The 26,669-nt window shown below is 44.7% G+C and overlaps 1 protein-coding gene and 1 pseudogene across 4 annotated transcripts in view; one reads left to right on the forward strand and one right to left on the reverse strand.

Moving 5' to 3' along the window:
• The window catches only part of LOC126297575 (ribosomal protein S6 kinase 2 beta), a 547,735-nt gene that overhangs the window by 123,208 nt on the left and 397,858 nt on the right, over positions 1 to 26,669 (forward strand). The gene's annotated exons all lie outside the window — the stretch shown is intronic.
• LOC126299724 (5S ribosomal RNA) lies at positions 17,295 to 17,412 on the reverse strand (annotated as a pseudogene).

Consider the following 26,669-nt stretch of genomic DNA (forward strand, 5'->3'; position numbering starts at 1 on the left):
TTTCTTTGTGTGTGAGGAATGTTTCCTGAAAGTTTGGCCGTACCTTTTTGTAACCCCCTGTATATTGTGACCCTTGCAGTAACAAGGTTTTCTGCTATGTCTGTAATAAGTCTTCCTACTCTATTCTACACGTACATGACGTAACATTTCGTCATTTGCTATTATTCCTAGTGCTGTAATTTTAATAAGGAACAGTGTATTACTCGCAGAGTAGCTGTGAGAGGAAAGTTTAGGAAATTTTGCCTCGAGCAGAATTGCATTTGTGGTCCTCGCCTCTTGCCTTCCAACGTTGGCACAGAAAAGAGAAAAACGATCGGGGTGCATGACGAAATCTCGGCCCCAAACCGTTCGGCGGCTGCCCCCAGAGCAGAGACGCAGTAACTGTGTTCTCTGCCCTGGCGGCAGTTTCCTGTCGCTGGAGCCTCGTGTTGTCAGCACGCGCGAAGGGAGAGGATGTTGTGCCAGCGGGTCAGGGGCGCCGTGTGACACTCTGGGGACGGCAAATCGATTTATCTTACCGCTGCTCCTACTCCGCCCGCGCCCGCCTCGCCACCCCAATATGCTTCCGCCGGGTTTTTCGCAGCTCCCTCAATCTCCTGCTACTTCGCGAAAGTGCATTAGCGCTCTTCCACGCATCTAGTATTGGTGACAGTGTGCTACACCAACTCGATTTACTTGTTCATATTTTTATGTGTGGTGACTACTGTACAGTGCAACAGGGCTTTCATGTTTCACTATAGGATGTTCGGAAATTCCCATTATAACTTCTAGGACTTGTAGAATGCAGTGAGTACATAATACACTACTGGCCATTAAAATTGCTACGCCACGAAGATGATGTGCTACAGACGCGAAATTTAACCGACAGGAAGATGTGATACGCAAATGATTAGTTTTTCAGAACATTAACACAAGGTTGGCGCCGGTGGCGACACCTACAACATGCTGACATGAAGGAAGTTCCCAACCGATTTCTCATACACAAACTGCAGTTGACCGGCGTTGCCTGGTGAAGCGTTGTTGCGATGCCTCGTGTAAGGAGGAGAAATGCGTACCATCACTTTACCGACTTCGATAAAGGTTGGATTGTAGCCTATCGCGATTGCGGTTTATCGTATCGCGACATTGCTGCTCGCGTTGGCCGAGATCCAATGACTGCTAGCAGAATATGGAATCGGTGGGTTCAGGAGGGTAATACGGAACTTCGTGCTGGATCCCAACGGCCTCGTACCACTAGCAGTCGAGATGTCAGGCATCTTATCCGCATGGCTGTAACGGATCGTGCAGCCACGTCTCGATCCCTGAGTCAACTGATGGGGACGTTTGCAAGGCAGCAACCATCTGCACGAACAGTTCGACGACGTTTCCAGCAGCATGGTCTGTCAGCTCGGAGATCATGGGTGCGGTTACTCTTGAAGCTGCATCACACAGGAGCGCCTGCGATGGTGTACTCAACGACGAACCTGGGTGCACGAATGGCTAAACGTCATTTTTTTCGGATGAATCTAGGTCCTGTTTACAGCATCATGATGGGGGCATCCGTGTTTGGCGACATCGCGGTGAACGGACATTGCAAACTTGTAATCGTCATCGCCATACTTCCGTATCACCCGGCGTGATGGTATGGGGTGCCATTGGTTACACGTCTCGGTCACCTCATGTTCGCATTGACGGCACTTTGAACAGTGGACGTTAAATTTCTGATGTGTTACCACCCGTTCCTCTGCCCTTCATTCGATCCCTGCAAAACCCTACATTTCAGCATGATAATGCACGATCGCATGTTGTAGTCCTGTACGGCCCTCTCTGGATACAGAAAATGTTCGACTGCTGCCCTGGCCAGCACATTCTCCAGATCTGTCACCAACTGAAAACGTCTGGTCAAAGGTGGCCGAGCAACTGGCTCGTCACAAGACGCCAGTCACTACTCTTGATGAACTGTGGTATCGTGTTGAAGCTGCATGGGCAACTGTACCTGTACACGCCATTCAAGCTGTTTTCGACACATTGCCCAGGCGTATCAAGGCCGTTATTACGGCCAGAGGTGGTTGTTATGGGTTCTGATTTCTCAGGATCTATGCACCCAAATTGCGTGAAAATGTAATCACATGTCAGTTCTAGTATAATATATTTGTCCAATGAATACCCGCTTATCATCTGCATTTCTTCTTGGTGTAGCAATTTTAATGGCCATTAGTTTATTTTGAATAGGAATCCCTGTATATAACGCGCCCATCTGCTCAGGGAAAGAGTCTCAGAGTTGCTTGTCCTGATACGCAATAAGGTAGCCGACGGTCGTGGCCGTGCGGTTCTAGGCGCTTCAGTCCGGAACCGCGCGCCTGCTGCGGTCGCAGGTTCGACTCCTGCCTCGGGGATGTTTGTGTGTGATGTCCTTATGTTAGTTAGGTTTAAGTAGTTTCTAAGTTTAGGGGACTGATGACCTCAGATGTTATGTCCCATAGTGCGTAGAGCCATTTGAGCAATAGGCTAGACAGGATGACGTGTACTACGTCAGACTGTCACGTGATGTATGCAAAGTTTAATTTACAAGACTCCTCTAGAGACATAGGAAGACACGCTGGCACGAGTTAAGTCAGCTGCATTGGAAGTTCGAGAGACCAGGTGGGTGCAGATTGTGTACTCCCACAACATGATTCGTAGATACAATGTCTGTAACAATGTTGGTGGTCGGCACATCGACGTGCTGTTGTAAAGCATCAGTAGTGCTCTGTGCGTGCAGTATGCTGGGTCCTTTCTTGTTTTGGAATAATGAAAACAGGTAATATTTAAATGTACTTACAAATGGATATTTCGTTGTGTTTCCTTTGAAATTTTTACGTGATGATTATACTGCTTCACGCCTAATTCAATTTCTAAAGCAGAAGTATATGAGTTAAACATCTGGATTGAAACCGTCGTAGAACGGAAACTGTAGTGTACGTTCCTGTCGAAAATATTGTCTACTCCTCCCTACAAGCCCTAGAAGTTTGTAACGGGAAAATTGTAATTTGTGGTAGGGTCTTATGGGACCAACCTGCTGAGATCATCTGTCCCTGAGCTTACGCACTACTTAATCTAACTTAAACGAACTTACGTAAGGACAACACATACAGCCATGCCCGAGGGAGGACTGGAACCTCCGACGGGGGCAGTCGCGCGGACCGTGACAAGGTGCCTTAGATGCGCGGCTACCCAGCGCGACTTTGTAACGGGAATTTGCTAATCACGGGAGAGAGAGAGAGAGAGAGAGAGAGAGAGAGAGAGAGAGAGAGAGAGAGAGAGAGAGAGGGGGGGGGGGTGCTTATTGTTCATCGGTTCCTAATTTAGGGATGTTGGTTGTTTCGTCTCCTTGACACTGTTGCTAATCATCCCACTCACTTCACGGGCTCAGTAGTGTAACTGTTCCTTGTATATTCCAGGCTTCTTTACGAGGCAGACTGGCACATCAACTGCTCCTGGTCGCTTCTTAATTTCAGTCTGATATATTTCTTAAGTGTATTCATATTGTCCACAAAGGTTGATAGCTTGTGGGATTTCGTGTGTTCTCTCTCTCTCTCTCTCTCTCTCTCTCTCTCTCTCTCTCTCTCTCTCTCTCTCTCTCTCTCTCTCCCCCCCCCCCTCGTTACTCGAAGTTGCCATCTTCTGGGTGAAGAACATTCGTAAGGAAGAAACATGAGTGTTTCTACTTCCCGTCGTTCATGTCGAATTGTAGACAGAATAAATTCGTGAGGTTGAAAGTGTGTGTCGACACAGTCCTTGAATCCGGATACATAAATTACGATGTGTAGTGAGGTGTTTGTGGTGAATCCAAAGACACCTCCCGGACGGATTCAAAAGCTTTAAATTGCCACACGTTAGCAGGGTAGTTCACAAGCTTCAACGATGTTACCGTGAAGAAATGTTACCACACACAAAAAAAAAGTTTTGCTTCACCCCTGTTCCCGAAACTCCTGAAGATAGATGTTGACTGTGGATATTGTATCACAGAGACGGCCCCTTCGACTGTTGAGACGTCACTATGCTCGCCCAAAGACGTAAACAACCATGCATGAGCAGCGCCTATAGTCGGAGGGGTCCGACAGCCGATCAGTTCGTCATTCCACCAGAAACAGGAACACGGCTCCTGTTGTCTGTAGTTCAACCATGCGTAGACGATCGATACCGCGGTTCGATCGCGTCCGCATTGTTGCTTTGTGCCAGGAAGGGCTCTCAATAACGGAATTGTCCAAGCGTTTCGGAGTGAACCAAAAAGCGATATTGTTCGGACATGGAGGAAATACAGAGAGAGGAATGCCGATGACATGCCTCGGTCAAGCCGCCCAAGGGCTACTACTGCAGTGGTTGAGCGCTACCTACGAATTATGGCCCGGAGGAACCCCGAGAGCAACGCCACCATGTTGAATAATGCTTCTCGAGCAGCCTTAGGACGTATAGTTATGACTCACTGTGCCCAGTAGGCTGCATGATGCGCAACTTCACTCCCGACGTCCATAGCGAGGTCCATCTTCGTAACCACGACACCATGCATTGCGGTACAGGTGGGCCCAACAACATGCCGAATGGACCGCTCAGTATTGCCATCAAGTTCTTTTCACCGATGAGTGTCAATATGCCTTCAATCAGACAATCGTCGGAGACGTGTTTGGAACAACCCAGTCAGGCTGAACGCTTTCCACACACTGACCAGCGAATGCAGCAAGGTGGACGCTGGCTGCTGTTTTGGTATGGCATTATGTGGGCCCGACGTACGCTGCTGGTGGTCATGGAAGACGCCGTAACGGCTGTACGATACGTGAATGCCATCCTCCGACCGATAGTACCACCATACCGGTAGCATATTGGTAAGGAATTTGTCTTCATGGACGACAATTCGCCGCCCCCCCCCCCCCCCCAATCGTGCACGTCTTGTGAATGACTTTCCTTCAGGATAACTACATCGCTCGACTAGAGTGGCCAGCATGTTCTCTAGACATAAACCCTACTATCGAACTTGCCTGGGGTAGATTGACAAGGGCTGTTTATGGAAGACTTGACCCGCCAACCACTGTGAGGGATCTACGTCGAATTGCCGATGAGGAGTGGGACAGTCTGGACCAGCAGTGCCTTGATGAACTTGCGGATAGTATGCCACGACGAATACAGGCATGCATAATTGCGAAAAGACTTGCTACTGGGTATTAGAGGTACCGGTGTGTACAACAATCTGGACCATCACATCTGAAAGTCTCGTTGTGTGGTGGTACAATAATCAACGTGTGGTTTTCATGGGCAATGAAAAGGGCGGAAATGATGTTCTCTCTTCCAATTTTCTGTACAGGTTCCGGAACTCTCTGAACCGATCTTCGTTGATCCATTATGGATTGTGGGACGACGGTTGGCATGAACTACTTGATGCAATAATTTACCAACAGCCGTATGTATTGTAGAAATTTATTTTATTTTATGAACTTCTATGTGCTACCAGTTTCGGCATTACATTGATGCCATCTTCAGGCCCCACCCGTCATACACGGAAGGAGCCATGTGACTGGATCCGTGAATCAATCGTCGTGCAACAGCTCTTGGTGGCCAAGCGACACAGTCTGGTAGTTCATAAAATAAAATAAATTTCTACACTACATACGGCTGTTGGTAAATCTCTGAACCGAGGTAATGCAAAACGTTTCCTGATGCGTGTATTTAGCTGAATGTGTGGGAAAACAAGAAGGAAGTTTAAAATTTGCGTCACCCTTTGAAGCGTGCTGGGATTTCGCACTTACTAGCGCGCTTTCCACAAAACTTAGGTGCTGAACGTAGTTTCAACTTGTCACAGATAACAGCTAGCCTTGTTCTTACCAAGGACCTTTTCTTTTCATGTTTGCCCGGATCAATATTTGGACTCGGAATGTGTCTCATCCTGTAGATACGAAAATACTGCGTCTAAAAACCACTTATTATCTTCCAGTCGGAACATGGGCCGAAATGGAGCACTGAAGACTGATTTTCCTCTGCTCTTCAAATAAGCTGCACGCAAAGTGTGCAAATGATGTTAGGCTTTCGGCACACTAATACAATAGTCCAGTTCTTAAATTAAAAAAAGAAAAAAAACACTGAAAAAGTGACACCACTAATACGAACGTCATTAGGCGTCCTACGTATGATATACACAGTGGTCAGTGTGGCAGCAATTACTGTGAACCTAGATAAGTGAAGGCTGGCACTCGAAGCAATAAAGGGCGTCTAATCTTCAGTTTAAACAAACTATTTGGAGTCTCACTGCACTGCAGCTGTGTTCGCCTCCTGTGGGTACGGAATTGATTCTGTTACCTCCCACACACTTCAGTGTAATGATTTGAACTTTTGTGTGTAATGATTTGAACGTGTAAGACCACAAAAATATTAATCCACATACTATCAGTCTAAGTGAACAGATGCAGCTGAAACTATAAGATGGACAGTTGTCCAGGATATGAACAACTGAATAGGAAAAAACCCAGCGGTCAAGTTGTCAATTAGGTCTTTCTACATTCATGGTTTGTGAAATTCAGAAAATTAAAAGTAAACATTTTCAATGTTACATAGTTACCGAGCGCGTTTTAAATTGCCTCTGCAGAACCAATATTTACTGTATTCTCACTTTTATTGGCCATTTTCAGAAGCAGGATTCTAGTTGGCAGTTGTATTACGTTGTTTCCGGACGGTGCACGTTTAAATTCATGGGATGAGCCTCATTTCGAATCTGCATAACTTGTTGAAACTTCTGAATATTCATTGATGCGTGTACACGTGCCCTGTTCCTGATAAAATTTCATGTTAGTCATGCGCAGAGCCTGCGGGAGCTTATGAACAATTAACTTTCAGCTGTTCAGAACTTTTCAGGCCCCGTTATGCAGGTCCAGCAGTCACACATGTCAGTCTACAAACAGCCAGCGACATGTTGGCGAAGGCATGCGCTGTAATTACCTAGGGGCTTGCGTCGTATTAACTGTATCGTGCTTGCATTGGTTTCTTGGGCATTTATCCCCTCATATATCTCACCACCCAGTCTCGAATTTGTTTGTTGCTCAGTTTTGTAAGATTGATTCTTTTGTATAGTTACTGTAAATGATTTAGCTCAAGACCGTAAATCAGTCTCTTTGCGAATGCCTGTGAAAAGTGGGTAGCTTGTAGAAAGAAAATTCGCAGAGTGATGTCATGTCGTTGATTGACACTAGTCATCTGTAAAGGCTGTTCTACAAATTCACTATCATGGGTAATTTATCACCTCGAAAAAATAAAGTTACGTTATTAGGTTCGAAGTGTGGTATCGTTTAGAGACGGTGATGCCACACCAAAGTCGACAACGCTAGTCGATACCACAGACTCGCTGCAATCCGCAACAGTACAGCAGCGCTCATGCTGAGATCAGTAATACAGTGTAGAACATTAAAGAGCTCATCCCAGCTTAAAGTCCACAGCTCGTAGGTTAGTGGCTAGCGTTGCTGTCTCTGGATCACGGGGTCCCAAGTTCGATTCCCGGCCGACTTGGGGAATTTCTCTGCCCGGGGACTGGGTGTTTGTGTTGTCCTCATCGTTTCATCATCATCATCATCATCATCATCATCATCAGGCGTGACAGTGACTCGATTGGACTATGTAAAAAAGTGGACTGTGAAAGAATTGGGACTGTGTACGGGCGCTGATGACCGCGCAGTTAAGTGCCCCACAAACCAAATATCACCACCCCAGGTTTGTGACATCTGAAGGAGTTATCATAGTGTAGAACCAAAGAGATCTTGAAGTTTCTGATGAAATGTTCTTTCGTAAATGTTGCATTTTGTACTGCAAGAGAGCAGTTCGTTAATAAGTGCATAAAATGATGCTTTGCTAGTTCATGACAGTTGTAAATAACACAAAACTCCTCTTTTAGGATAATGCATCAAATTGATGTAAATCTTCTGTTCATATACAGGGTGAGTCACGAGGTTTTCTCTTGGTTTCTGGAGGGTATTCCTTAGGTTATTTACTTTCAGAAATGCACATAATAATTAATTTAAATAATTTTGTAGCAATCTCTTGCATTCAGAGTGGATTTAAAGGAAGTGTTCAAAATTTCCTCCCTGCATTTGAAGGCAAAGATTCGCACGGGAGTGAACCGCGCGAGTAGCATTTCGTAATTTCACGTGCTCGTTCCTTATTGACGTTGCGGCATCGAAAATGCGTTGTCTCAATTCTTCTCGTGTTTCCATCTTAACTTCGTACACGATGTCTTTCATCCACCCCCAGATGGAGTAATCTAGGGGTGTTGAATATGGGGATCTGGCAGGCCAGTTGATAGGGCCCCCGCGACCTATCCATCGATGTGGGAATTGCTGATTAAGATCAGCTGTTAACACGTGGTGGAAGTGTTCAGGTGCCCAGTCATGTTGAACGTACATGCGGCGTCTTGTTTCCAGAGGAACATCTTCAAGAAGCTGTGGTGCCGTAAATCTGACCATTTCAATTTCCCGGGAGAATAAACGACTCCAATAACAGGTCTCACTCAACACCACACCAGACATTGACACTGAATCTGCGTTGAAATTGACACACTACCGTGGCATGGGGAGTTTCGTCTGCCCTGACATGTATGTTACGCATGTTGTTGATGCCACCTCTTCTAAAGGTTGCCTTATCACTGAACATTATGAAGCGATACAGCTGCTGATTTCCATTTAACAAGTTACAAAAGTGGAAAAAGTAGGCACAATAATGCGGCTCTAAATGGTGAACTTTCTGCGCATGAGATGGATACAGTCCATTCTCATGAAGAATCTGAAATACCTTAGATTCTGAAACGTTCAATCGGGTAGCTAGGCGTCTTGTACTTGAACGCGAGCACTGCGCTCGACTGAATGAATAACGTTTTCCTCTTCTTGAACGTCACAACACCTTTCGGATTGAATACGAATACTGGTAAGAATACCAGTTTCAAGCAATGTTCCACTAAATGTTTTGGCACTCGGAATCCAACAACTAGGATACCAACTGTGATATTCGGCAACACCAGCTTTCGCATTACCACCACAGAAGCCCCAAATGTATGCCGTCTCTCCATATTCCTGAGATGAAAACTTGTACGGTATCGCAAAGTGTACAGCACACAGGAGACAACAACAGTAAACAAGTGACTGCAGTATCAACAACGTGGTTGTTACGCAAACGTACCACTCGCTTCCCTTGTCTACCTGAGACTGATCGTGTGTCCTGTGAATACAAGTGTTTTACATTTTTTGTTCCAAATAACCTAAGGAATAACCTCCAGCAACCGGGGAAAACCTCGTGACTAACCTTGTATGTAATAAAGTGAAGTAATATTTCATGTGTTGTAGTTTGATGGGCCTTCTCCCAGAGAAATGGAAGAACTCAGTTACGGCTGGATGAATGTAATGTCGACTGTATGCATCACGAAACAAATGTCTTCACCCTGGTACACATTGAAATCCTCGCGTCACATCTACGCTGCAAAGTGCTAGATAAACAAGTCGACCAAATAGCTCAGCGAATTTATAAAGTGGAATATCGTGCGGTAATTCCGCATATAGAGGAAAGCAATGTTGGAACAATCCACGCTGTATTGGCGGAAATGTTGGGCAACGAAGCTCCATCATATGACCCAGTGGTTAGTTGGCGCACGCGCTTCCGGTATAGTCAAAGAGACTGAAAGACAAAGAACGAATTGTCTTGCCATATCGAGGAAGGGAGTGAGACAGGGTTGTAGCCTATCCCCGATGTTATTCAATCTGTGTATTGAGCAAGCAGTAAAGGAAACAAAAGTTCGGAGTAGGTATTAAAATCCATGGAGAAGAAATAAAAACTTTGAGGTTCGCCGATGACATCGTAATTCTGTCAGAGACAGCAAAGGACTTGGAAGAGCAGTTGAACGGAATGGATAGTGTCTTGAAAGGAGGATATAAAATGACCATCAACGAAAGCAAAACGAGGATAATGGAATGTAGTCGAATAAAGTCGGGTGATGCTGAGGGAATTAGATTAGGAAGTGAGACACTTAAAGTAGTAAAGGAGTTTTGCTACTTGGGGAGCAAAATAACTGATGATGATCGAAGTAGAGAGGATATAAAATGTAGACTGGCAATGGCAAGGAAAGCGTTTCTGAAGAAGAGAAGTTTGTTAACATCGAATATCGATTTAAGTGTCAGGAAGTCATTTCTGAAAGTATTTGTATGGAGTGTAGCCATGTATGGAAGTGAATCATGGACGATAAATAGTTTGGACAAGAAGAGAATAGAAGCTTTCGAAATGTGGTGCTACAGAAGAATGCTGAAGATTAGATGGGTAGATCACATAAGTAAAGAGGAAGTATTGAATCGGATTGGGGAGAAGTTTGTGGCACAACTTGACCAGAAGAAGGGATCGGTTGGTAGGACATGTTCTGAGGCATCAAGGGATCACCAATTTAGTATTGGAGGGCAGCGTAGAGGGTAAAAATCGTAGAGGGAGATCAAGAGATGAATACACTAAGCAGATTCAGAAGGATGTAGGCTGCAGTAGGTACTGGGAGATGAAGAAGCTTGCACAGGATAGAGTAGCATGGAGAGCTGCATCAAACCAGTCTCAGGTCTGACGACCACAACAACAACAACAACAACAACAACAACAACATCCCTTTGAAGAACCCGGTATAGCGAAAGAAGCGGAGGTCTTAGTACTCGAAGACCGGGAAACACAGACTTCAACAGCAAAGATCTCCGACAAGTCGCCCATAGTAGGAGAGGACTAAAATGATGGTCGGAGTTTTTTCGAGATGGTACTTGAATCTTTATGACTACCCCTCGTATACGGGCGTTTTTTTTTTTTTTATCCTTTAAGCTGTACACAAAGTTAGGACTTCCTGCAATTAGCACTGTTCAGAGAAATCCGAATAAGCTGTTAAAAGTCCCGTCTGACATATGCTGGTTCAGCATAGCACTGCGGATAGATGCTACGCCCCCTCCCGTAGCGTCCAGCAGATGCACGTGTTTCTCGTTATTTAGTTGTCGCTCGTAACAGTCATCAGAAGATATTTCTCTGTTATTTCTAAAGATATTTTAAAATCTGCGAGCTTTGTAAGTGCATTCAACTCGTACTGCACCTTGGGTGTTCCATGTAATGTATATAATAAAAGAGAAATGTAAAAACTGGTCTCCATATAAACGAAGTTTTGTCAAATTGTACAACGCAGTGCCCTATTGATGGATACTTCAACCTAGTTTCGAAAAGGAAAATTCCGATTTCATTTCACATACTCCACCATTTCTATCTTGTACTTCGTCTCGGTCTCGGTGTCGAATTGCCATTAAATCCTAATCTTTCTTCATTCTGTCGGAGAGCACGTTATGACAGATGATTCAAGGCTGTCTTCCTACATCATACCATTGATAGTTTTGGAATCTCATCCAGGACGTTGTCACACTTTGATATTTAAACACTGCGTACTGTACCATTGCTTCCCTAAGTCCGCCAAATCCAACCATTGGAAGCATCTCATCACAGGATCTAACCAGTTAATTATCTTCTGGTCGAGTGACATGGTGTCACTTCGATATTATGATAATACGCTCTCCACTAGACACCCGACTCTGGTTTAGAGAAAGAAAGGTAACTGTCGTCATCCATCTGAAACATATGGTGATTAACGGTGTATTATTGTTGTTGTTGTTGTTGTTGTTGTGGTGATATTATTCGGAAGCTTTGTGTGTTCATATTTAAATGACCTGTAAGTGCTGTTACGAGCACCATTATCTTGTTTTTGCTACATCACTATTGTATTGGATACTGAATTTGTCTTTTTCCACCCCCAGTGTGATACGGTGGTGCTTTTTTTCTTTTTTACATGTTTCCACCTCAGAAAGAGTAGCTTTTGCCGAGGCAAGTGCTATCATCTGTGTCGCATGTTCTTTCGCCCAATCAACATCACGACTGACTTTGTTCAGAGAACATACAGTGTACGTAAATAACGTGTTTAATGTATTAAATGGTTCTTCTATCACTTCTTGGTAGAACAACTTCATAATTATAGTTGAAAAGCACAATACTGTCGGTGTCCTGCAATAATGAGCATTTCATTTGTAATGTTTTTGTTCATCAATAAGTCAGCAAATACTCAGTGCGTTAATGACGCCCAGATGCCAACACGTTGGACTTAATTCATTCGAATCATACCAGTGACAGAAAGTTTCCATCCCTGTGTGTCAATAAGTTAATTCAGATACTGTGGTTTCTCGTATAGACAGTATGTGACTCTATGTGAATACATGGTGTCTGTTCTTTCAGACATGTTCGAAAGCCCAGACTATCCATTCATATATAACAGATTCTCCTCGATGGGCAATGAATCCACCACCTTCAGTGCGGATGCACAAATACGTTCGGCCTCTTTCGGGAACATCAAAGTAGCGAGGATGGAGGCCATGGATAGGGACTGCGTAAAGGTGGCGCTAGGTGGGAAAGTGGGTCAGCCGAGAGGCTGAGAAGTCGCGATAAACACTGTGTCCTGATGGCGCAGTGGTTAACGCAACTGCCTAGTAGGTGGGAGATCCCGGGTTCAAATCCCGATTTGGCACACACATTTTCACTCGTCGCCGCTCTTTCCCAGTATAAAGCCCCGATGCAGCTGACATCAACAGTTCGTTCCCTTTACTTTCCCGTCTATCCCGCCCCCCTTCTCCTGTGCACACACACACACACACACACACACACACACACACACACACACAAAATCATATATACGACATAGGTACGCACTTGGCACTTCAGTGAGGAAAAGAAAAATATCTGTGCTTGCTTTTGTAGATACATCTTGAATTCAATTTTCGGCTTTTTCGTTCATCAGTTTAAAAGAGAATTCAAAGAGTGTTCCTACATAAATCCCACGGACGATTGCTCCTGCCATCATCTCTATTATGCATAAGTTATCCGCAGTCTGTAATGACTTGGAAGATAACGCCGACAAGACTGCTTTCTCCCCATCTTAATACTTCGGTCTGTGATACACTCTGTGATAACGATTTGAAGTAGTGTATCAAATGTAACAGCAGTTTCTCCTTGACACAAACCACTTAGGGTTGGTTTATTTCCAGTTCTTCCACCTCTACAAGACAGAGGCTGAGATACTCATAAAGTGCGACCCCGGTCGTGGCTCTAGCTTTTAAATTTCCAGCTACGACACCATATCTCGATGGAAATGGGTATGTGTGTGTCTGTTAGCGTAGTAACAAATGACGCTACCAATTAACACTAGTGTACGGATAGAAACAAGCGTTGCTAGTTGGATGGCTGCTTAGACGAAAGTGATTTACAAAAAATCGATGGCTGTAAACGATCCAAATAGTCCATGAGCTCTTTTGGGGAACACCACCGGCAAGGAGCTTGTGATGTCCTCCCACCATTCTGTTCTCTTGTGGATTATCCCAGAGGTGGGCATGTGTTTGTGAAATACACGGTTCCCATGAGAGCGCCCTTACTACTCATTATCTCCTTTTTACTCCGGATCTCTGTCAACGCTTTCCATTCGCTCTCACGATGTTTGCCCATTGCGATATGTAACGCATGATCCCATATGACAATCGTTATTACAATGTCTTGGTTGTCGTTTGTCTGGAATATACAGGGTGGCCGCCATGTAACATTGAAGTTAGCCAATCAGGCCGTTGCGCGCACAAACTCAAGCTGCCCCCCAGGTACAGTAATTAGTATTAGTTGTCTTCAAAACGAAAATGATAACGCATGGAGTTCTCAGACTTTCGCTCGGGTTCGATCCTTACTACCAACCCATGTCCAATATTTTTATCGCTCCCTTGTTCGGTTTTAGGAAACCAAACGAAGAACACGTGTGAGAACAACTGACACAAACTGTATCTGGCAGGCCGCTTGAATTTTGCGCGCAACAGCCTGATTGGCGAACTTAATGCTAATTAACTCGGAAGCGGCGCGACATACCGATTTTTTTCTTAACAATCAGTTACGTCTGAGCACAACCTACCCCGCAAAACTGTTTCACATTGTTTCTAACCACCCTGTGTACCAAGTATATTTCACCCTCAGAGGTTATCAGAGAAAGAGAGGAGGTCAAGTTAGGTCACTGAAAATAGATCAAATTCTTCTCAGGTTTCCGCCTTGTGCTGCGCAGATGAAACGTAATGGTGTGGCTAAGCCTTTAGAAGCAGTGTTAATCAAAGGACGACTTACAGATGGAAAGGAGATAAGTACTGAAGCCGTGCAACAGCGATGGTAGAGGGCTCGTATAAAGACTGCCAATGTGTAAAGACGGCGATGTTGGTTACAGCGTGCCTGGGTGTGGGAGCGAGCTGCACAAAGCAGAGCTTTGCGAGAGAAGTACGGCAAAGACGCCCACTCTTTCTCGTCGCGCTACCGCAGGGACCACTGACCGCAAAGAAGTGGCCGTTTCCGTGAGGAGCTCAAAGTTCGCCCCAGGACTCTCGCCCCTGCCTCAGGAGCTGTGTCGCCATGCTAAACGAAAAGCTTGCCTAGCCCTATATAGTCACATTGTCTTTTGTAGAGTCCATGGTTGGCTGAATGACCGAGGAAGCGTCTTAAAAAGCCCACGGGCGGACCTTTCCGTCGTCCATGTGTGAACTGAAATACTGAATGATTGCTCCATAATGACACGAACTCAGTCAACGAGATGAATTTTGGGGGGGGGGGGGGGGGAGGCGGCAGGCAGCCGCGTTTGTGAGGGAATCGGCGAGCAATGATAAAATACACTGCCGTTGTAAATGTGTCACAATTGTATTGTTATAGCGAATTATGAAATTAGGTTTCAGAAAATTATACATTACCACCGTACACATTTTTAGGTTTTGATAGTCAGCATTTCAATTTTCTACTCACCCAGACTATTGTTCGTTTACTGCATGACTTCAGCGCCTTTAGCGTAGACGCTGCCACTTTTTAGGAAGTCTTCCGCTTTAGGCTGACAGCGTGTCAGATTTTGTTTCTCATAGTTTCTGTGCCTGTCGCGTCTTGTGCTTGATTTTCTATAGCAGATGGTTTCCAGCTTCTTGTTTCACCTTATAGTCACAGTGATGTTGTCAGCATATGATATGAATGATAAGAAAATAACTAACATCACATTCAAATCCTGCTTTCTCCACAGAGATGTGGCGGTGGCGGCAGCGGCGACGATGACCGTCGTCTTTGCGCTAGTCTATCCTGTGCAAATATCTTCATATCTGCGACTTCATCGTACAGCCTCTAGAACGTGCTTACTATATTAAACTTATGTCTCATTTTACAATAATCTTAACTCCCCCCCTCCCCCATTACCAAATTGACTATTCCTACATGCAAGTTTGAACATAATGCTATTTTCTCATCAGTTCTACTCAGTCCTCCTCCATTCGATGGATCCACCTAATCTTCAGCATTAGTCAGTCGCACCCCTTGTCAATACCTTCTTTTCTCTTCTTATTTATACTGTTAATCATCCAAGTTTCACTACAGGACCTTCATAAATTGAGACATTGACATGGGAAGGGCAGTAAGCCAAAACAAATCATTTTTCAGCTTCTCCCGCCGGAGGTTCGAGTCCTCCCTCGAGCGTGGGTGTGTGCGGCGTTCTTAGCTTAAGTTAGGTTAAGTAGTGCGTAAGTCTAGGGACCGACGACCTCAGCAATTTGGTCTCTTAGGAATTCACACTTTTTTTTCAGCTTCTTTATCGAAAAGGTAGTAAGGCGTGCCGCCAGTAGCGTAGAAGTAGCAGAAGATCGAAACTGTGAGGCGTTCAATTCTCACAAACTACTTAAGGTACGCCTGTAGTAAAATCACGTGAGCTATCACGAATAGGGGAGAGATTCAACAAGCCACCGTATTAACAGCATTTACTCTGTGATTAACAGTCTTTAGAAATTTATGGTAGGGACTATGGGACCAAACTGCTGAGGTCATCGGTCCCTAGCCTTACGCACTACTTAACCTAACTTAAAGTAACTCACGCTAAGGACAACACTCATCCATGCCCAAGAGAGGACTCGAATCTCGCCTAAGACCGCACGGCTACCCCGCGCGGATCCTAACAGTTCGTTACTGTCATTTATTGGTGCTAACGTTACTGAGAGTACTTGCTACGACAGAACGCGAGCGAAACCTTTTCCATACAAAGTGGTAAGTCATATTTTCCGTCTGCAGTGAAATTAACTGCATTACATTCAGTGGTAACGCCTAGTTTTGTGTTCTGTTATGACCTAACCGATTCGTATACTTCGTTCGTGGAGGTTACTTGTAAATGCAAATATAAATGCCGTAGTTTCGGAGAGAATGACACACGGAAACTGCACTCAGTTTTGCAACCAAAACTGGATAAGTAAAGATAATTTTCTTTTTTATTTAATCATCGTAGTGATCAAGCAAAGAAGACTGCATAATATCGACGATCCTGCTGTGAGCAGAAGACAAATACGTGTCACTGCCTCTGATTCTGTGTGGAGCGACAACTGCGCCGGCCAAAATAAAAATCGGATAGTTAATGGATGCAGTGGTAAACACTACAGTTGATCATGTCAATTTGAAATGTGTAGTATCGGGGTATTCGTGCATGCCTTGTGAGAAGATTTCGGCTTAATAGAGAAGAAAAAGATTCCACAACCAGTGACTCATGACGAAATAGCTGATATGATCAGCGAAGCAAAGAATGTAGAACCATTCGATGTTGTTAAGATGACGGAGGAAGATTTCTGTGATTTCGCCTCGATATGCCATACATTACTGTATACAGCACCATTGGAGATCGGTTCTGTCTCTTGGGTTAGAATTTTGGGAGACAAGCTTCCCAATCATAGAAATAAAATATTCGTTCAATGAAGTGGAACCGTGCAGGGAGCACAACATTTAGACGAAGGCTATATCTGTCAAGTACGTCTCTGCAGTTCGTTACCTACCACTAGTTGGACGAAGGCCCATCATTAGTAATACCACAACAAAAAAAGACTCCTGGCGATGTTGGGCTGCATGGGCATCAAATATACATTGTTCCGCAATCTTTGTACACTATAATTATATTTCTTATACAGATGTGACAGTTTGTTATTAATATATTTGTTTCGTTAATCTGGATAGCCATTTTTAAAATCCTCTGTCCGTCCGAACAGACCTCGGAAGGCCCAACGGTACCGGCCGCCCGCCGTGTCATCAGCCCACAGGCGTTACTGGATGCGGATATGGAGAGGCATGTGGTCAGCATACAGCTCTCCCAGCCGTATTTCAGTTTATGAGACCGGAGTCGCTACTTCCCAATCAAGTAGCTCCTCAGTTTTCCTCACAAGGACTGAGTGCACTCAGCTTGCGAACAGCACTCGGCAGACCGGATGGTCACCCATCTAAGTGCCAGCCCAGCCCGACGGCGCTTAACTTCGGTGATCTGATGGGAACCGGTGTTACCACTGCGGCAAGGCCGTTGGCTCATTTTGTAAAAGCAACTTCGTATTTCGTAGTGTCAAATCGTTTTTTTTTTCTTCTGTGAAATTATCTTTTTATGACATACTCCTTTCCCCATGTCAGTGCCTTGATTATCATAACCTGTCTTTTTGTGTTTCATGTAAACATGCAGTGCAGGAAGGGGAAGGGAAGGGAGTGGACGGGTGGGAAATCGTGACGGCTAGCTGCACAGGCTTTGGGGTAATGCAGCAGCGAAAGTTGAAAATTTGTGCCGGACCGGAACTCTTACCCGAATTTATCGCTTCCCACGAGCAGATGCCTTAACCGCGTCCGCCATCTAGGCACGACACGATCCCTTACCGACTCAAATTGCCAACTTATCTCACGCCTCAGCGCGGCGTCCCCATCCGTTAAGGTCACTAATCACAAATCCTGATACCCACAGGAGTTCGGACGATATTTTTGCATTCGCACTGAAACAAACGTCGAGGAGACTTCACCCTCCTTTTTTAAGAAATATAAGTAAATGAATGGTGTCTTTTCTTTTGGACATGTCCGGCAAAATGTGTTTCGTACACAAGCTGCGTAATTGGCTGGCGTCTGTTGTTCAGATTCTCAAAAAGCGAACCCTCTGTCTTGTTGTTGCACAGAAGTCGTTATACTGAACACTGAAAGCGTTTCGTGGAAACCTGTGAAGAAAATTTTCCACCATATGACTCAAAATTTCTTCAAACATGCCTTCTTTTGTCCTATACGCGCAGAAATAGCGATAAGTGTAACAGTGAGGTATATCATGAGGCTTTTGTTGAATATTCGGTGGAATAAGATGTTCTTTCGGTAATTATTAAATGAGAAAATTAATTTCTTCATCGATCGTTTGCGAATATCTACGTGGAGACAAGACTTCCCCGATTGGTGTTTCCAGTACCTGATATTCAGATAGTTGGCGAGATGCTGCAGTGTGTCCGTGCCCTACCTCGGTCGCATGCTCTGTGCACTGCGGCGTACTTCCTTGCGTTGTTACGCTCACAGGAATGTTGATATACAAGAATGTGGGTGGCGACGAGCGAGCGGCTAGCTTTCACGCTTTGTCAAAGAGCTTTCAAGGCGTCCGACTGGTCGAGAGGGTAATATGGATCCAGAGGACACTAAAAGCTGAGGACTGCCTGGAGAACGTGGACGCCAGGCCATAAATAGCTACCGTCGAGATTAAACCACTCAATAGAGTAAATGGATGGCCTTGCGGCAGTGGCTATCTGTTCCTTGAACAAGACAAAGGTGAGGCGGGCTTCCGAATGGGCGCAGCCAGAAGGAATTAAATCGAGCATCTGGATGGGACGAGGCAGTCAGCGAAGCAACTGATAGTGTGGTCACATTAAAGATAAAAGGGGGCCTACTCGCAGCCTAGCGCGAGGGTGAAAGTTATAAATCCCAACCATTCCGCGATACTAACTCTGGTGTTGCAAATTACTTCCGCAACGTGAAAAGTTTCCGATATGCCAGTGAAGGAATCGATATTAATCTATGATTATAGATGGTCTGTAAAAGACCCGTTTACGTCAAAGTCCGGATGTCACCCACCCTCATTCAGGGGGTGGGTCAAAGTTTGTCAAAAACCCATCCCCCTCCCGTCAACGATATAACTGTCACCCCCGCAGTCGTTACTTAATTATAATTATTATTTGTTTACATCAGTGCATATCACAGTGCTATAGCGTTACTTTAAAAAAAGTCAAAGAACAGCATTTGAAAACGCTCGTCTGAAATTTTCAGAATTGCATGTGTCATGCTATTGATGTAAGGAAAATTTAGGGTAAAGGTGGGAGAAAGTAAATGAAAGGAAAGGAATTGTTAATGTCAGTTGCATCAGGACTTTATGCGGAGTCAGCGGCGACGAGAGAAAAAATCATCGGCGATGAGAGAAAACGTGTGTCGGGCTGGGATTCGAACCCGGGATCTCCTGCTTACTGGGCAGTTCTGTTAACCACTGCGCATCCGGACACAGTGTTTATCGCGAATATGTGGACTATGTGGGCACGCCTCTTGGCTGACCCACTCTCTCACCTAGCGCCATCTATCGGCAGTCCTCGTTTATGTCATCTCTACTCTGAAATTCCCACAGGACGTCAAACGTATTTGCGCATTTCCACTGAAGATGGTGGATTCATAGCCCATCAATGTGAATAGCTATATGAATGCGTGGTGTCTTTTATTTCAGACATGTCAGTAGACCTAACACAAAATCGAATTGTGCAGCCCTCATTATCAGTATTTCACTTAACTCTACGATTGTAAACACAAGTTTTGAAGACTATGGCTTTGCGAAAGTGTAAATGAGGCGAACGCTATTTCCTCCAGTCGTTTCCGTCTACGTTCGGAAAGTCAGTCTTCAGCGTTTTTTGTTTTCTTAGTGGAGAGTCTTTCTTAGTAGAGAGTGGCAAAATCCGTAGGTAATGTGACTTCGTTCTTGTCTTGCCTTACTTAAATTGCTGTGGTTTGCGGGATCTGCTCGTGAACTCAACAAGGGCGTCGGATTTGTTGTTCACAGAAGGCACCGCCTGTGATTGGGCTACATTCTCTGCTCGGGCCGCAAAGCCCATCCATGTGGGGTAGCCCTCACACAAGGAACAGGAAAGTCCTGTGTTAGACACAACACCTAATTTGTAGAATCCCTTGCCATTCCAAGGTAATGTATTCCACGAAGTGTTACTGAGAAACTGAAAAATTGATATATGCAAACTATAACTCTTTTTACGAGAGAGAGAGAGAGAGAGAGAGAGAGAGAGAGAGAGAGAGAGAGAGAGAGAGAGCGAGCGAGCACGTGCACGTGCACGTGCACGTGGGTGCCTGCGCTGGTAAACACGGTGGATGTTCCAACAATGGGTGCGCGAAGCGTCTCGGACATAACATTGGGTAAAGCACCTTAGATTTTTTTGCCTGCAATTTGCTCATTTTCCCCCTGACGAGGTGAAAGACAGGTAGAATCCGTTCAGCACCACATCTCATTGACCACTTGCTCCCCGGCAGCTGAAGTGATTTCGCTTTTTTTGTGCACCATCACTGGTATGCAGTCACTCCTTTCATTGCAGTTCCTTTTCTGGCAATGTTATTTACCCAATTTTCATCCACAGTGACAAGTCAGTGTACAAAATCAGGTGAATTATTTTCAGAGTTGGTAAGTGGTTTTCGCGTTTACCTTTAAGTTTCGCGACACCCCGTTTACATAAATATTTCTCATAGAAAATCATGGGCACTGTACATTAATACTTAATCTGATATTTCATATCCATTTAGTCGCTGTTAGTCCAGTACCATCGAGTGAGATGGCATAGTATTTAAGGTACACGTTTTCCATTTGGCAGGAACTTGGTTGAAATCCCCGTACGGTCATACAGAGTTAAATTTTCCGTAATTTTCCTAAATCACCGAAACTAATACCGAGATGGTTGCATACGCTATCTCAGTCTTTAATTACCTCGCCATCGACCGGAAATTTAACTCTTGATTTCTTTCGTATTTGGTATTGAGTCCGAAGAAGAAATAGAGATTTTCTGTGGTAGCCGAGCATTGTAATGATACCGAGAATCGCAATCAATACCAGGCCTCCTTCCACGAAAACTTCAGAGTTGCCTTTATCGAGAGCGTTGCCAATTACCGCTGTAAGGGTGGCGGGATCCTATCGTAAACTGCAATGTCCCGAGATAAACTTTTGTGGACTACAAGTTGGCAGTTGTCAATATCATTATCGTGCAAGTTAAGCGACTGTTCTCAAGTGGACAGCACATTCTCACGTTTTAGTACATAACCTTTTTCTTAGCAAAACAGCTCGCTCGTGCCTATGGTTGTTAAAGATCACATTAGTGTCTCGTCCTCCAGCCGTGGTCTGCCTTCAAAATCTCTCTTCATGTACTGTGTTGAGATCGCTGTAAAATAATAACAACATCGTACATTCACAAATAACTGGCGTGCGTACCAGAGGGGACTTCCTTTGTGAAAAACTGCCAGCTGTTCTTACAGTTCCAATCACGTTTGAGCGTGCGAAAAATGAATCAATATTTTCTGAGTGATACTCTTTTTCCGCAGTGGATGTCATTGGTTGAACCAATATATCCCTCCGTTAGGCGTTCACTGCTGTACAATTCCGGTCGTGTAGCTATTTTGGTGTGATTCTGTAGTATATTCAATCAAATGGACATACTTGGGTTACAGTTAAAGTATTTGTGAAGTCACGCAATGGTATTAAACGTACGGGGTGGCTGGGTTTCAGATAAACCCTAGGTCTCATAGCTTAAACTGAGAAGTCTGGCAAAACTCGTAGGTAATATCTACAGGTTTTGCCAGACTTCACAGTTTAAGCCATGTGATTTCAGAAATGATCAGATTGTAATCAGAGTATGCCCATTTGATGGGTTGTGCTATATAATTACTTGAAACAGGCTACGCTACTGAAACTGCACTATTCAGACTGCAAACTGAAAGCATATTTTAATCAAATCAGTGACAGCCAGTGCGGCAAAATGTTGCCATTCAGAAAATTTTTGCTGCGTGTGAACGCTTTTGCAACTACAATACTGCATCGGTATGTGACGTTTAGCTGACTATACGAGCGGAATGTAAGAGACGGTAGTGAATCTTTAAATAACTGATAAAAAGTTTCAGATTGTAAAGGCATTTTGCATGATTCACTGTCGTCCTTGCATCGTCCACCGATTAACGATGTACGTATTTAGGTAATTATCTTTGAAAACGGTTCGCCCATGCCCCTCCGCTTTGTTGAACAAAGTACCCCACTTTAGTTCGACGTTTGAAATATGCCACAAGCTCCAATCTATATTTCAGGATACGTTGTTACTCTTTGGGCAGAAAACCTGCCCATAGCCGTACGCGCTGCTCAATGATCATGATAATTTCATTTGATACCTGCCGCAATGTTACTTGCTCATTGTGTTAGGACGTGGATGGCTCCAGTTCTGACTTTCCAAACCTGCCGTGAAAGGCTACTGAGTTTAATACGGCTCACGACTTGATCTATGAGGTCTTTAGATAACGATGCATCACACTGAAATTTTGTCATGAGCAAACAAAGTAGAACAGCAACTAAAATCCCATCATAGTTGTTTACAGAAAAAAGAAGCGAAGCTGCTGCTAGTATTTGAGTGCTTCAACCATACACTGCTCATCCTTAAAATGGCAACACCGGAATGAATTGCAAGTAAATAAATTATTACTTTACGTACACTGTATAACTGAGAGTACGCGATCTGTTTCATAACTGATTTGGGGTATATAGGTTGCGTAATTTAGTAGAGAGAGCTGCAATCTCTGGCAACAACACCGACGCTAATCCGACTGGGCCTCGAGTGTAAATCTAAATCTATAACCCGCAAGCCAAGGTACGGTGTGTGTTGGAAGGTACCCGGTACCACTATTAGTCATTTCTGAGGGTATTTTCGTTCTGTTGTTACAAGAAACGATGAAAACAAAATTGAAACTTGAAACTTCCTGGCAGATTAAAACTGTGTGCCCGACCGAGACTCGAACTCGGGACCTTTGCCTTTCGCGGGCAAGTGCTCTATCAACTGAGCTACCGAAGCACGACTCACGTCCGGTACTCACAGCTTTACTTCTGCCAGTATCCGTCTCCCACCTTCCAAACTTTACAGAAGCTCTTCTGCGAACCTTGCAGAACTAGCACTCCTGAAAGAAAGGATACTGCGGAGACATGGCTTAGCCACAGCCTGGGGGATGTTTCCAGAATGAGATTTTCACTCTGCAGCGGAGTGTGCGCTGATATGAAACTTCCTGGCAGATTAAAACTGTGTGCCCGACCGAGACTCGAACTCGGGACCTTTGCCTTTCGCGGGCAAGTGCTCTACCAGTTTTAATCTGCCAGGAAGTTTCATATCAGCGCACACTCCGCTGCAGAGTGAAAATCTCATTCTGAAAACAAAATTGCCTCAGAAATTGTAAAGGAACTACGGACTACATGACCATACAAAGGAAGCATTCACTGATCATTTCCTATCCAGTTCCACTCCCAAATAGCGCGAGAGAACTACTGTCCCGTGTCCCCGTACGAGAACTATTTCCTCTAATCATCGTGGTCCCTACGCGAAATGTGCGCTTGCGACAATAGAATTTTCCTGCAGTCAGCTTCAAATGCTGGTTCTCCAAATTTTCTCAATAGTGTTCCTCGAAAAGAACGTCGTCTTGCCCCCAGGGATTCCCATTTGAGTTCCCGAAGCACAGCATCTCCGTAATATTTGCACATTGTTCGAACTTACCGATAACAAATCAAACAACCCGCCTCTGATTTGCTTCGATGTCTTCCTTTAATCGGACCTGGTGCGGATCCCACACACTAGAGCAGTAGTCAGGAATGGGTCGCGTTAGTGTCCTATGCGGTCTCCTTTACAGATAAACCACAGTTTCCTAAAAATCTCACAATCAACCGAAGTCGACCATTCACCTTTTCTGCTACAGTACTTACATTGTTATTTCACTTTATACTGTTTTGAACGTTAAACGTGGCTGTGTCAACGAGCACGTTACTAACGCTGTATTCGATCAGAATTTGTTTTTCCTACTCGTCTGCATTTATTTTTTTTATTTTTTAAACTGAGAGAACTGCCATTCAGCATACTAAGTAGAAATTTTGTGAAAGTCATGTTGTATCCTCCTACAGTCAGTCATCGACGAGACCTCTCTGTACAACAAAGCATCATCAGCAAATATCCGCAGATTCCTGCTCACCCTGTCCGCGAGGTCTTCTGTGTGTGTAGAAAATAACATCGACCCTATCATACTTCACGGGGGCACTCCTGACGATACCATTGTCGCTGAATGAATACTCGCCGTGGAGGACTACGTACAGGGTTCTGTTCCGTAGAAGTCTTCGAGCCACTCACGTATCTGGATACGTATTCCGTGTGCTTGTACCTACGTTAGCAGTCTGCAGTAGGCTACCGTGTCAAATGGCTTTTTGGAAATCTAGGAGTTTGAAATTTTTTTGTTGTCCTTCATTCATAGTTCGCAGTACGTTGTTATTGTTATGGTCTTCAGTCCAGAGACTGATTTGATACAGCTCTACATGCTACCCTATCCTCTGCAAGCTTCTTCATCTCAAAGCAACTACTGCAACCTACATCCTTCTGAATCTGCTTGTTGTATTCATCCCTTTGGTCGCCCTCTACGATTTTTATCCTCCACGCTTCCCTCCAGTACTAAATTCGTAATCCAGTGATGCCTCAAAACGTGTCCTACCATCCGATCCCTTCTAGTTCGTAGTATGTGATGTGAGAAAAGGGCAAGCTGTGTTTCGCACGAGTGATGCCTTCTAAAACAGTGCTGATTCGTGAACAAAAACTGTTACATCTCAAGGAAATTTATTGTATTCGAACTGAGAACATGTTCAATATTTCTTCAGAAAACCGTTGTTAAGAATGTTGGCTGTAGTTTTGCGGGTCCAATCTTTATTTCTTAGATACAGGAGCCACCATAGTCGAACTGAACTTGGATAACAGATACGGATACGTCATTCCATACTGCTTCAACTCTAGGTCAGTGTTCATCAATGTTAGTTGTAGGCGATCGGTAGTGTTCCAGTCTCAAGATAACCGGTGGCCTTATGTTTTACTGGGTGAGAGAGGCGGAGAACGTGCTGGCTGGGACATGTCTGTATCACCGTAGGTCAAAACAGCACAGGAAATATTTGGTATTCTGTTACCCTGTGGAAATAGACTGAGGTGACAAGTCATGGCATAGCGATATGCACATATACTGGTGGCTGTAGTACCCTTCACACAAGGTTTAAAAGGACAGTGCATTGGCAGAGCTGTCATTTTTATCAGGCCATTCATGTGAAAAGATTTACGACGTGATTATGACCGCACGACTTGAACGCGGAATGGCAGTTGAAGCTAGACGCATGGGACATTTAATTTCGGAAATCGTTAGGAAATTCGGTATTACGAGATCCGCAGTGCCAGGAGTATACCAAATTTCAGGCATTACCTCTCACCATGGACAACACAGTGGCCGACGGTCTTCGCTTAACGACCAAGACCAGTGGCGTTCGCATTGAGATGTCAGTGTCAGCAGACAAGCAACACTGCGTGAAATTACCGTAAAAATCAATCTGAGACGTACGACAAACGTACCCGTTCGAACGATGCAGTGAAATATGGCGTTACGGGCTACGACAGCAGACGGCCAACGCGAGTGCCTCAGCCAACAGGACCACATGGCCTGCAACACCTCTCCTGTGCTCATGATCATACCGGTTGGACGCTAGACGACTGGAAAACTGTTGCCTGGTCAGGTGAGTCTCGATTTCGGTTGGTAAGAGCTGATGGTAGGGTTAGAGTGTGGCGCTGACACCACGAACCCATGGACCCAAGTCGTCAACAAGCCAATGTAGGAGCTGATGGTGGCTCCATAATGATGTGGGCTGTGTTTATATGGAATGGATTGGGTCGATCTAAGGCGTTGTAGTCATGGACTGTGCGGCTGCTCCCGGCGGAGGTTCGAGTCCTCCCTCTGGCATGGGTGTGTGTGTTTGTCCTTAGGATAATTTAGGTAAAGTAGTGTGTAAGCTTAGGGACTGGTGACCTTAGCAGTTAAGTCCCATAAGATTTCACACACATTTGATTTTTTTTTTCCTTTAACTGGGTCGTCTGGTCCAACTGAACCGATCATGGACTGGAAATGTTTATGTTCGGCCACTTAGAGACATTTTGCAGCCTTTCATCGACCTCTTATTTATGATTTAGTACAGTTCGCCATGTCACCGGGCCACAATTGTTCGCGATTACTTTGGAGAACATTCCGGACAATTGAAGCGAATGATTTGGCCAGCCACATCGCCCGACGTGGGATATAATCGAGAGGTCAGTGCTTGCACAAAATCCTCTACGGGCAACACTTCCGCAGTTATGGATGGTTATAGAGGCAGCATAGGTCAATATCTCTGCAGGATACTTTCTGCGATATGTTGAGGCCATGCCACGTCGAGTTGCTGCACTACGCAGGACATAAGATCCAACACAATATTAGGAGGTATAACATGACTTCCGTCACCTCAGCGTACAACGCCACGAAGGCTACGAATAAATGCAAGGCTTTTGTCCAATTTACTGACTATGCGAAGCAGAACTGATAGTGTTCTGTAGCCAGTGGCACTCCATACCATAATGCCAGGTGCTGGCTATGACGTTGACGAATGAAATCTGGCAAAGCTCAATGAACTCGCCTCTTGTCACACTTTGAGTGGCACTATGTTG

This window comes from Schistocerca gregaria, chromosome X (assembly GCF_023897955.1).
Source record: "Schistocerca gregaria isolate iqSchGreg1 chromosome X, iqSchGreg1.2, whole genome shotgun sequence".
NCBI lineage: Eukaryota > Metazoa > Arthropoda > Insecta > Orthoptera > Acrididae > Schistocerca > Schistocerca gregaria.